Source organism: Cynocephalus volans, chromosome 6 (genome assembly GCF_027409185.1).
Source record: "Cynocephalus volans isolate mCynVol1 chromosome 6, mCynVol1.pri, whole genome shotgun sequence".
In the NCBI taxonomy this organism is placed as follows: Eukaryota; Metazoa; Chordata; class Mammalia; order Dermoptera; family Cynocephalidae; genus Cynocephalus; species Cynocephalus volans.
Window position 1 is genome coordinate 118,659,583 of NC_084465.1, and position 13,648 is coordinate 118,673,230.

General features: G+C 45.5%; 1 pseudogene; it reads left to right on the forward strand.

Moving 5' to 3' along the window:
• Window positions 1-3,891: 3,891 nt before the first annotated feature.
• On the forward strand, window positions 3,892-5,489 carry LOC134381032 (riboflavin kinase-like; annotated as a pseudogene).
• The last annotated feature ends 8,159 nt before the right edge of the window (window positions 5,490-13,648 follow it).

A 13,648-nucleotide genomic window follows, 5' to 3' on the forward strand; every position in this document is an offset into this window, starting at 1 on the left:
TTTCCTCAGCTGTCACCCTCACAGAGTTATCAGAGATAGGAAGGAGATTTACTCCTTCCTTTTGTACTTCTGAATTTTTGAAAGCCATGGGACTATGTTACCCTCATTTTTTTTAAATTAGAAATTTTAGATAGCTTCTGGTCAAGATGGCAGAATAGCCGGTCCCCAGCCTCCCTCTCTCCCACAAATCAACCAATTTACAACAATTAAAAAGCAACAACAGCCAAGCTGGGGCCTCTAGAGATCAGGAGAAGAGGAGGAGAGACCTATGGAGTTCATGAAGGCGGGAGAAGCCACGATGAGAGAAAGAAAGGACTGCTCTGACTGTTTCGAGCCCTGGCCACTTCAAGGCTGGCCCTGGTGAGTGCACGGAGAGGAGCTGGCAAAAACCGCAGCTGTGCCCTTCCTATGAAGTTGCTTGGAGGCGGCAGGGGAGAAGAGGGCCTTGGTGGCCCTAAGGCCAGCAAGACCACTAATATGGTTCCTGTGGACCCACGCAGGAGTGAGGAGCCACAACAGCTGAAGAAAAGGAGCCACTCAGAGGCCGATGAGTCATCACAAGGGACTGGTGCATAGCCCACCCATGGGAAGTGTTTGGAGCATGGGTGGTGGGGGAGATAGGCCACTGGGGAACAATGAGGCACAGCAAGGACAGCTGATCTGCCCCTCAGTCAGCACAGGACCACTTGGTGGAGACTGGTCAGGAACTGCAGGGGGAGAAGTTTGCTGAAAAGACTCAGGTCCAGACAAGAGTTTCTACACAACCCAGAAGCACTGGATCTCATGAGACCCGGAAGTTCATACAAAGTCAACCATTAAAACCTGAGCTGCACAAAAAGTCTTCTCCAGGGAATCAACAGCAAATCAGCAATTTAGTTCAACCACAGAGCTGAAGTGCTGGTCCCCACAGGAAGTTCTCCATTTTAGAAGTAAGCAAAGAACAACAAATCAGTTCCACTGCGGAGTTTAAGTGGTGAGAACAGCAAATAATCCAACACAGAACTGAAAGAAAAAACAAAGTACCCACAGACCAGAGACAAAGTTTGCCATTAACTAGTAAAGGTCTCTCATCACCAAAGAACACCTATGAAACCCAGAAGGACCAGAAGTCCCCTGGGCTACCATGTCAGGGAGGGTAGAGGGTGAGGGCCTCAGCCATGCCCCCCCAACACGTGCAACCATCCCAGCAAAGACCTCTGAACTGCCACGAGAAATCCCCTGGGCTCCTGAGCCAGGTTGGTGGGGGACAAGGGCTTCAGCCACACCCCCCTGCCATCTGCACCCAGCCCAGCAATGACTAAGCCACTGCTGGAAGCCCCCCTAGTCTCTCCTGCAGGAATGAGGGGGGTGCCACAGGCATCAATCTCACCCCTCCTCCTTCCTCCTTCTCCCACCCTATTTCCTTCCCCTTTCCCCTCTCCTCCTCTCCCAACTGCTCCACGACAGCATCATAGAATGTAAAAAAAAAAAATTATAAACTTAAAAAAAAAAAGAAATTCTAACCAAAGAAGATACATAAATAGCAAGTAAACACAAGAAAAAGATACTCAACATCTTCATCATTAGGGAAATGCACATTAAAACCGCAATGAGATACCACTTCACACCTACTAGGGTGGCTGCGATGGTAAAGATTGACAGGACCAAGTGCTGGTGAAGACGTGGAGTAGCCGGAACTCTCATATGCGGCTTGTGGAAACGTAAAAATGGTACAGCCACCTTGGAAAATAAGATGGCAGGGGAGGGACGGGGTTGGTCACAGACTGTAAGGAGCTGAGTCAACGAGGAGTGAACAGGTGCAGACAGCCACCTGAGGTCATCTTCAAGAAATTTGTCTGCACATAGACATGAAATAAACACACCCCGACCTCTCTGGTTACAAAAGAAGTGCAGATTAAAACAGCGGTACTGTGGCTCACCTGCTTGGTACAGTCTGATAGCCTGGCTGGGCCCAGTTATAGGGACGTGGTATATAATCTTTGTAGAAAGCAATTGGGAAAAAAATCCCCCAAACCAACATGTAAATAAACTCTTCGACTGGGCCATTCTGCTAGGAATTAATCCTAAGAAAATAATTGGACAACTCTGCAAAGGGAGTAAATCACCGTCTTTTATAATGTAAACCAGTGGAAGAAACCTACATGTCCAGTCATAAAGGACTGGCTGAGTGAAGTAGTGGCTTATTCATCCCAGAATTTGCTTCCAGCCTTTAACATTTTTTTAATCTATGCAACAGTTTGGGAGATAAAGGGACTAGGTAATCCGGAAATGGAGACAAAGGGAGATTTTTGCTAGACTCCCTTTTTTAATCTTATGAATGTTGAACCATGTGAACCTATTACCTATCGAAAAGTTAAAATAAAAATTTTAATGAAATAAAATTGATCTGGAGCTGTAATTGCTAACATGGAAGGCCATTTACGGTATTTAACAGGAAAAGCAGTCTGTGGGGCAGGGTGAGCATATTTTTTGTAGGAAAAAACATATTTACATGACAACAGCATCACAGGAGAGATGACAAAACGCCAGCTGTAGTCATGTTTGGATGGTGGTTTTGGTGACCATGATTTTTTTTCTCTTTTTTTACTTGTACTTTCCAATTTCTAAAAGAATGATGAATGTAGGCATTGATTATATAATTTAAAACATACACTTTTGGGCATTAGTTGAAAAACTGCTGAAATTGAATGAAGACTGTAGTTCGATTCATAGTATTGTACCAACATTAATTTCTTAGTTTTGGCAACTGTCCCATAGTTTCATAAGATGTTAACATTAGGGGAAACTGGGTAAAGGATATATCAGAACTCACCATACCATTTTTGCAATTTGTCTTTAAATCTAAAATGATTTCAAAACAAAAAGGCTTTTTAAAAAAGTTTTTAAAATATTAGGATCCCTGTACCGGCCAGCTGCCAAAGAGAAAAAAAAAGTTTTAGAAATTAATCTACTGACATAGAAACATCACTTTTTAAATGATAGCATTGCAGGATACAGGTAGACGTGACAAAAAAAAAAAAAAAAAAAAGCTTGGTGGTGAAGGGAGGCGGACAACAGGGCATGAGTAGAGAGAGATGTTAGCACATGAAGCGCTTTCATAGGCAGAGAAGGGGCCACGAGAGTGGGAGAGGTTGAACGCAGGGCATAGAAGGGGAAGGTGCAAGCGGACAGGGAGGCTGAGGATGGGGGCTGCGACAGGCTACAGAGGTCGAGGTACCTCTTTCTCCAAGGTTGGAGGGACGAGAGCAAAGACGAGATATAACTAAAGTTTATAGGCAGAAGAGTTTGTTCACGCCAACCTGCCTGAATTTTCTCTGGGAGCTAGAGGCCAGCTCATCTGCTGAGAGTTGGGGAATGAGAATAATGGGGCTTGTGGAGGACAGAGAAGGCCTGAAAGCCAAAATGAGATGTGTAAACCAGATGACATGAGATAACAATATTTCCCAATCATCCCAGGAGATAAGAATCACTTGGTCAGTTCCTTATGGTTTTGGAAAAAGAAAAAAAAAAATCATTTGGAATTTGTTCAAGTTAAGGAGCCTCTTGGCCTCCCTAACCCCTATCTACCAAATCCAAAATTCCATGGAAGAGACCTGATAATCTTTATATTTAACAAGAGCCCCAGGTGGTTCTTACCTGGAAGGACATTTGAGGAACACTCAGATAGAGGAATACCAAACCCTGGCTGCTCGAGGCGTGCTCTGAACACCAGCAGCTTTGGTTTCACCTGGGAGCTGGTTAGAACCGCACACCTCCTTCCAGACTCAACACATCAGACCACATTTTAAGTCTGATCCTTAGGTGATGCATGCGTACATCAAAGCTTGAAAAACATTCTGCTGTGTAACTGCCATTACCATAAATGTGCAACTGGTCAATTGGCACAGTTACATGATCACGCCCAGCGTGGCAGGTGAGCCCATTAGCAGGAAGAGAGAAGTTCCCATTTAGACTGATCCAGGGTTGTGAGGGTGGAAAAGGGAGAGGGGAGAGGGGAGTTGAAATGTTTGAACGTGATGTCTGGGAGAGAAAGAAGATAAGGAAAAAGGCTGATGAGTTGGGGGGTCTAGAGAGTGGTAGGGGAGTCCCCACAGCTAACTTTCCTGGACAAGTAGTGGATAATCTTCCAGCTGATGTATCCTCTGGAGATTCCCACTGGATCAAGAACAGGGGTCGAGGAAGGAGGAGCGTAGGAAAGGTGGAGGGGTGGGAGGTATTTCATGTCAAAGGTGTAGCCTTGGGAGTGGGGGGCTAAGGAGGGATGAAGATGAAATTTACTGGACTCCAGGAACTCCAAGAATCTTGAGGCCTCCTGATTGAGTGGGTCATTCAAAGTTCAAGTACAATTGGCTCAAGATGAGAACGTTTGCTTGTTCTTGGGAATCTACCTGACCTGGGTGGAACTCACCCTCACCAGGGATGGACATATGACAAAGACATGACCAATCAGAGCTCCATCCTCTGTCCTCTGTGGTTGGGGCAGAGCTGGGCCTGTGACCCAAGCAGAACCAATCAGAATCACGTGGTGAATTTAATACATGTTTGCCGGGGGAAGGAAGATCTCCTTTTCTTTGATACTGTTGAATAAAAATCATAAGAGGCCACTGTTTTGGACTAAGCTCTTACATTGGGCCCCAGCAGACCAGACTAAAAATTAAAATACAGTTACCCAGGCTGAAGTTCCACTTCAGCAAACCTAAACTACATCGTTATCTGACCTTCCAAGAAATCAGGAGAGATAACAGTTAACTTCCCCAGCAGGTCAGTTTTTAATCTTCAATCTGCATGAGAATGAAGTTCCCTGGGCCTTTCATCTTTACACAGAAAAGACAGCCCAAAACAACCTGATGTTAATCGATCAGTTATTTTTCTATTGTCCTGTCTCCCTGTCCTGACTTACAAGGAAAAGTAACGTTGGAAAGTAACTGGGGTGTGGGGTTCCACCTAGGAAGTGTGGTCACAGCAGAGTGAGGGATCCAGCCTGTGTCCTCCCGCTGGTCCCTGCCCCAAGCAGACGGTGTCACAAGGCACCTGCTGTACTTCTGCACGGCCGAGTGGTACGGGACTTTGGCTGCAGCTCCAAGCAGCTGGGCATCCCCACAGCTACCTTTCCTGAGCAAGCAGTAGATAATCTTCCAGCTGATGTGTCCACTGGCATTTATTATGGTTGAGCTGGTGTTGCAAGTGGAGATGTCCATAGGACGGTGGTGAGCACGGGGTGGAACCCATACCGCAAGAATAGGAAAACGTCCATGCAAACTCACCTCCTGCATGTCTTCAAAGAGGATTTTTATGGGGAGATCCTCAATGTGGCCATTGCTGGCTACCTCAGACCAGAAAAGAACTTAGATTCCTTAGAAACCCTTTTTTCAGGAATTCAAGGTGATATTGAGGAAACTAAGGAATGACTAGATTTACCAGAACATTTGAAACTCAAGGAAGACAATTTCTTCCGAGTTCCTAAAAGCAAAATAATGAATGGCCACTGATAAAAAATCATCTCATTTATGCATTCACTGTTTACCAGTATTTCACTGTTCATAACTATGCAGTCTCACCTGGGTTATATTTTTAAAAATCAAACAATTTTCTACAGCTGTGAATTAGTTTAAACAGTACAATATAGTTACCATATTATGCTTCAATTGTTAAATTAAACCCATGGTGCCATAGTACTAAAAAGATTCATTTAAAAATCAAGATTTAAGGCTGGCTGGTTAGCTAGGTTGGTTATAGCACAGCCTTGTAACACCAAGGTCAAGGGTTTGGTTCCCCATACTGGCCAGATGCCAAAAAAAGAAAAAAAAAAATCAAGATTCTTTTTTATGTAATATGTTGATTAAAATGTGTCACCAGAAAGGTATTAAGTGTCTTATAATGGAAATGAAATATATATAAGTATGGGTAAAAAGACAAGTCACTAGTTTGAGATGAGAACTACAATTCTCATGGTAAAACAGCAACATGCATGTACTTGCGGAGCAGGTGCTGCTAAACAGAGGAGGCTTATAAAAATAAACACATTAAACAGAAGTTTGATAGTGGATTACAAATCTAAGGGGAAAAATCAAGACTTTGTATTTTTGACATTTTGTGCATTAGTATATTATTACAGACATAAAGACTTTTGTCATATCAAAGAAATTTTGTTTTAGTCATTTCCTTTTTGAGGTCACGTCATTGTCTCCATTTTTGTAGATTGTTGATTCTAAGTGGTCTAGACTCCCTCCGCCCATCTTTTTTGTTGTTTTAATTTTTTTAAGATCGTAAAATAAGTGTTCTTCCAAAAAAAAAAAAGGAAAGAAAAGAAAAGTAATGAATACACTTTCTGTTCTTTGCAGCTGCTTTCTTTAGCTCTTCTCTGTAAATCTGACCTCTTTTGCTCAGCTCACCATGACATTAACTCTGTTTTATAGAATGAAGTGTTTCCAGATTCTATTATCACAAACAAAGTCAATTGAGATCTTCAAGCTAAATTTGTTGTCGTTTTGTCTTTTGGCACATGAATGAGATGTAAAAGCAATATGTGTAGGCTTGGGGGTGGGTGGGTGATCAGAGCCACCTTCTCACCCTGTGGACAGAAGTGGTCTGAGAATAAAGGCACAGAGAGCAGGGAAATGGGGGAGGGGGATGGATGGGCCCTGATGGCTGACTGAACATCTAGGTCCAACCATGCTCAGAGCTAGACGCACCTGCACATTTCATTTAACCAATCACAGTTTTACCGCTCCCGCTTTCCCAAAGCCAGTGTGAGATGGGGTGTCTACCATAGCTGAGAAAGCAGGAATACAAGAAGAAAACAGGACAGCAGGGGCTGAAGCCTTCAGGGGATGTAAACCAGGGCCCTGGATGATAGCGGGTGATGGGGCAAGAATGAAAGAATGTCAGATGCCAGGAGCTTCAAAGGAGGAGAAAAAGAAGTGGCACCTAGAAGGTCCACAAGTTCTAGGCCACCTTGAGAAAGGCCTGCAGGCAAGGAAGCAGCTTCCTCCCAAAGCCTGGCAGGACCATGAGGACCAGAGACCTGGCCACTGTCTGGGCCTGGCCCTAACCTGGGTTGACCCTTGATCCTGACCACAGACTGACCCCTGATCCTGACTGGGCCCTCCTCTGGCCGTAGGCTGACCCTTGACTCACGCCCCATGCCAAGCCCTGATCCAGGTCTTTTTCTTTTCCACCTTTCTGACTCATGAAAGGCCTCTGGAATAAGCTGCCTGGCTCAGGGCAACCATAGCCTCCCCTTATTTCAGGAGCAACATCCATCACTCACAAAAGCCTGGAACATTCTTCTTGAGACCTCAAGCCATAGCCCAGAAAGCCAAACCCAATTTCCCATCTGGAGAGTCAGCTAGTAATCCCCCAAATCCTCCTCTCTTCCCCAACATCTCTGCTGCAGGGGAGGAAGTGACCGACACATACCCTCAGCTCCCAAGGTGTTCTGTAAGCCCAGCAGTTTCCATAATCTACCCCACTCCCCAGATCTGCATTAACATGGGGGCTCACCAGACGTCCAGTTTGGTGATTTCTCAGGTGCCCATGTATGTGTATGAAAAAATAGCCCAGGTGATATCATGGAAACCTGTGATGCTGGAATAATGGCTGGTCTTTATTTCCTTCTTTGTGCTTTTCTGAAATTTTCCAATTTTCTGCAGTGTGTAGCACGTATCTATCATTTGTGCTGAACCCTAGTGGCTTTTGGGCAATCACTTCTTACCCTGCTCTTTTTTTTTTTTTTTTAGAAAATGAAATTTTTTTTAGTATTATTTTTTACATTCTAGGATGTTGTTGCAGAGCAGTTCTGAAGGAGGGGGAGAGGGGAAGAAAATGGGATGGAAGAAGGTGGGAGGAGGAGGGGTGGGATTGAGGCCTGTGGCACCCCCCCATTCCCATAGTGGAGACTGGGAAGCTTCCAGTGGTGGCTTGGTCATTGCTGGGCTGGGTGCAGATGTCAGGGGGGTGTGGAAAAGCCCTTGCCCCCCACCATCCTGGCTTGGGAATCTGGGGCCCTTCTTGCTATGGCTTGGTGGTCATTGCTGGGCTGGTTGCACATGTCATGGAGGTGTGGCCAAGGCCTGAGGCCCCCCACCACCCCTGCTTGGGAGAACCCGGGGTGCTTCCTGGGATGGCTTGGTGGTCACTGCTAGGCTGGCTACATTACCCCAGTCTTTGAATGTGGCTTTTTTCTTTTTGGCTTTTTTTTCTTGGTGGCCAGCCAGTACAGGGATCTGAACCCTTGACCTTGGTTTTATCAACATGGTGCTCTAACAAAGAGAGCTAACCGTCCAGCCCTCAATGTGGCTCTTGAGGAAAGGGCTGCTCTTCTAACTCAGAAATAAACATATGATTTGGCCTGGCCAATCATGGTGTTTCATCCCTTTGGCTGCAGTGATTGGTTCTAGAAAAGGAACATGATCCAAGTGTGTCCAGTGCTAGCCTATGTGATAAGTTTTTCTTTGAAATAATTTTAAAAGAAAAGCTTTCTTTTGGGAGTGCTGAGAGGTAGAACATGTGTCTGGGGCATCTAGCGTTCATCTTGACACTGTGGGGCAAGTGTGTCTGAGAATGCAGCTGACATGAAGGAAGCACAGATGGGGGGAGGGGAGAGTTCTGATCTTATCTTTTGAGTCCCTGGATCCAGCCATACCTGAAGCTAGAGATCTGTGGAGCCTAAATGTGGTTAGTTTTTCTCAATCTAATGTGAGTTAGGTTTCTGTCATTTGCAGGCAAGATTCCTAACACACTATTTGCTGCTTTTGTATGAATACAAATTAAAATGTATTTTTAATAATGTTATTTAAAAAAACAAAAGACATGAAAACTCCAAGGTCAGTGGTTTTAATCCCTGTACCAGACAGCTGCCAAAACAAAACAAGAAACAAAAGACAAAAATGAACCTAAAGACAAAATTTGAAGTAAAAAAAAGAAAAATAAATAATAAAAGGACAAAAGGCAACTGTCAGATTCCTGAGTACATATTTGTACACTCAGTTAACAGAGCTGTCAGACAACAGAGTTTGTCAAACAAACGCCTGCAGTTCTGGCCAGAGATATGAGCAGACGAGGCTGGGAAGATTCCTAGGAGTGTTCCTGGAGGAAGCCGAAGGAACATCTTAACAATCGATTCTGTTTCACCTCCTCCTCCTGTTCCTTCCAGCTTCCAGCTGGGCACAATAAGCCTCCTTCAGTCTGCAGCCTGCAATTAGAGCACATGTCTCAGGAATCCTGCTCATCCAGGCCCTTTCTCCACCCTGGGCTGGTCCCGTCTCGGGAAAGGATCTGGAACAGTTTCTCAGTTTGCTGGGAGGTGGTGGCGGCTCTGTGAGCCAGAGCTGGGCCTGGCTGGGGATGTTCCCAAGGGACTCACCCTGGGGGATGCCTGGCCAGCCATTTCTCGGGGCTGCTTCAGTAGAGAAGGGAGGGGATAGAGCCAGAGATATTTGCGCCTTGGGGGCATTTCCTGAAATGCCAGGTTGCTTTTAAGATGCTGTTGACATCCGTGCAACACCTATGTTACCACCCACTTATCATTTTCTTTCCTTATTGAGAGTTTTTAAATGGTGCAGAACAATTCATTATAGAATATGCATAAAACGCGTATGTGTGGCTTGAAAAATAGGAAAGCAAACACCCATGTTTGTACTGCCACTTAAGAACAAAAACAGGGGCTGGCCAGTTAGCTCAGTTGGTTATAGCACAGTGTTGTAACACCAAGGTCTAGGGTTCAGATCCCCATGCCTGCCAGCCACCAAAAACAAAACAAAACAACAACAAACGAACACAAAAAGATGAGACATAGATTGTTGCCAGTCAGTTCTCTAGATGCCCTGAGTGCCTGTGATCAGCTCTACTTCCCACCTCCTCAGGGCAGAAGCTCCCCCCGTCCTCACTTCTAAGATCAGTGCATCTTGCTTTTCTTCACAGTTTCTCTTATTATTTTTCTTTAAGTCAATTTGCTCTATTTATCTTTAAAAATTAATTTTTTAATAGATTTTTTTATTGCAGTAAAATTCACATACAATTAACCATTTTAAAGTGCACAGTACAACAGTATTTAGTACATTCATAATGCTGTGCAACCACCACATCTATGTAGTTCCAAAACATTTTCATCATCCCCACAGGAGACCCCATACCCATTAAGCAGTCAATCCCATTTCCTCTCCCTCGATCTGCTTTCTGTCTCTGTGGATTAACCTATTCTGAATATTTCATAAAAATGGGATTATACTAGATATGACCTTTCATGTCTGCTGGCTTCTTTCAGTTTGCATTGTGATTACATTTGTGAGGTTTATCTGTATGTCAGTACTTTATTCCTTATAATGGGTCAATAATATTCCACTGGAAATAAACTTATTTTAAAAGGAAATGTTTTTGTCACCACTGGCTTTTCCCTCTACCCAGAAATTCTTCTTCCAGATACATCTGCACAACCTCTCCAGGTCTCCCCTGACCAAATAATATTGCGACCAACCCCTCTACCTGTCCCTGCCCTCCCAGTTCCCTTGTTTCTTTTTTTCTGTAGCTCTTATTGCCTACTGCTGTGCAATTGACTTATTTCTTATATTGGTTGTTTTTGTGATTGTCTGCAGCATGTGAGTTTTCCAAGGGCAAGGAGTTCTGTCTGCTTGACTCACAGATGTGTCCCAACTTCTGCAATAGTGCTTGGCACATAGTAAGTGCTCACAGGAGGCTGAATAATGCCCCCCACCCTGGCCCCACACCCCAGATATCCACATCCTAATCTCTGGAACCTGTGGATGTTACCTTCTATGGCACAAAAAGAGACTTTGAGGATGTGATTAAGTTAAAGATCTTCAGATGCAGAGAATATCCTGGCTTATCTGGGTGGGACTTACATGTAATCACAAGTGTCCTTGTTAAAAAAGAAGGCATCAGAAGAAGTCAATGTAAGGACCGAAGCAAGATGCTACTCTGCTGGCTTTGAAGGTGGAGGAAGGGGCCAGGAGCCAAAGAATGCAGTCCTAGAAGTTGGAAAAGGCAAGGAAATGGATTCTCCCCCAGAGCTTCTGGAGGGAGACACCTTGATTTTAGCCCTGTAAGACTCATTTCAGCGTTCTGGCCTCCTGAACTGTAAGAGTAGATTTCTGTCATTTTACACCACTACATTAGTGGTAATTTGTTACTGCATCCATAGGAAACTAATACAACACTCAATAAACATTCACAGAGTGAAGGGCTGGCTGGTTAGCTCAGCTGGTTAGAGCGCCGTGTTGATAACACTGAGGTCAAGGGCTTGGATCCCCACACTGGCTGGCCACCAAAAACAATCTCCCCCCCAACAAAATTTGCTGAATGAATAAACAGTGTTCAGCAAATGACTAAAGGAGACACCAGTATTGCTTACAATAAGCAGAAAATAACTGAGAAAACACATGCAGTGAAGAAATGATGCTGTTAAATCAGAGTTAGAGAGCTGCGAGCCCTGAGACAGTTCACTTTGTTAGAGAGGAGAGATCTACCCTGTCAGAGAGTGTTAAAGACCCAGGAACACCAAACAGGAACATTGTTTTTTGCACATTGAAAAATGGAATGGTTTTCTTATTCTATCAGTCAATAATGCTTAATGCTCCAACTTGCTGGGAAGCCTTTACAGAGATGATGACATTTGTACCTAGTCTTGAAGGGTGAGTGAATGAGCGGAGGATGAGTGGAGAAAGAGAGTGCAGCGTGTGACATAGCAGTTAAGTCTGTGCGCCAATTCAAATTATCACTGTAAGGTGAGTCCTGCAACTTGTGAAATGTGGCGGAGGTGATGAGGACCCTGCAGAGGCGTCTAAGCAGGGAATGCCGTGATCCAGTCTGCCCTTTGGGACATCCTCCTGGCATAGCCTAGAGTAGGACAAGAAGAAGGAGAGCTGGGAGGCAGGGAGGTTCATGAAGAGGAGGGGAGCCTTGTGTGGCTTCTTCTCGTGTTCTGGCTGGTTCTTAAAACGTCAGGGTCCCAGGGTCTCCATCCATGACTCTCTCCTCCTCTTTTGGCTAGTTTTCATCCCTTGACTTGCACCACCTTCAGACTCCCACATGTCTCTGTCTGGCTCAGACGTCTGTCCTGAGGTTTCAACCCCAAGAGAGGCTGGAGTCTTTATCCAATATCTCCCCTTGGGGTACAAGTTCAACAGGGAGGTATTTAGCTTGAGGTGCCTCTGATTCATCAGGAGATGTCCTGTGGGAAGTGGAGCACTTGAGTCTTGGACTAAATGGCCTGGAAGGGGAAGTCAGAATTGTAGTGAGGAGGTAGCTCAGAGACTTTGAGAAGACCAGGGGCACATTTAGAACAAACGTTTCTGTGCCCTACGAATGGAGTCATTGTCCCTTGGAGTGACACCTGGCCACGGCAGTTGCTTATCAAAAGGGTCTGGGAATGAAGTTGTTCTCCCCCACCCTCACCTCTGTCCTGGGACAAGAAGGCCCTTTGTCTGAGCAGGCTGGACCTGACGCCAGAGAGAACCAGAGAAGACTGCCTCGGGGGCAGACAGTCTTTGCCTCTGGGGAAAGCTCCCATCTGAAAGACAGTTTGCAGGGATTAAGTGCACAGGCTCTGGCTGCTGGCCTGGGCCCACCAGTTACTAGTGGTGTGGCATGAAGAGAACTCTCTGTGCCTCAGTTTCTTTATTTGCAAGAGTAGCTGAGCTGCAAGAATTACATGAGCTGATGTATGTGAAGTGCTTAGCATAATCCCTGGCAAACAATAAGTGCTCAATAAATATTAGCCATTATTATTGCTGTTATTGTTTTTATTAGCTCCACAAACTTTTTCTAAATGCCAACAATCTACTCAGTCCTGTCCCAATCTGGGGCCGAAAAGATAAGACACAATTCCTGCCCTCCCAGAGCTCACAGTCTAAGAGAGAGACAGACAAGAGGGTAAAAAGTATATCAAGGGGTGAAAGTTCTATAATGGTGGAAGCTCCAACTTCTTGGGGCAAGAGAAAAGGGTCAGGGAAGACTTTACAGAGGTGGTGACACTTGTGCCTGCCTGGAAGGGTGAGTGGAGAAGGAGAGGGTAGTGATGAGAGCTGCAAGAGCCAGGCAGGATGGCGATGGCTGGAGCCACAGGGTGTGCCTTCCTGGATACTGGGGGAGAATTGAGCTGCGTTGGCTCCAGATGCTCGTGGCCTCTCCTTTGACAAGCCTCTCTCGAGGTGTTCCTGACTCTGACATCATGCTAAGGCTGTTCAATTCTGTGAATCTGAAGGCACAGCCCCCCTCCTTCCTGCCATGGGGGAGGAGGAGGAAGCTCCTCTCAGGTCAGTGCCCAGGTAGGCATCTCCTGCAAATTTCCTGTCAGCACTGGCTGCAGCCACCCAAGCCCAGTGTGGACAGAAGCCAGCTCATGTCCTCTGTAACCCGATGCTTGCTTGCATCAGCCCTGACTTCTGAGCCCACTCCCTAGGGGAGCTCCATCCAGCCTGGGGTCACGATGACCTCCTCCCTGCTGGCTGGTGTGCCTCCTGGTGGTGCCCTGTCTCATGAAGTTTAGCGGAAATAGCACATGGGGCAGAGATGGCTATTCCAGCCACAGGGCTGGATTTGGGTTGGACCAAGTGTCTCTGGGTCCAGGAGGGATCCCCACAGCTCCTCTCTTTCACCAAGACTCTTGCCTCCACAAGCAGCCATCCCTGTG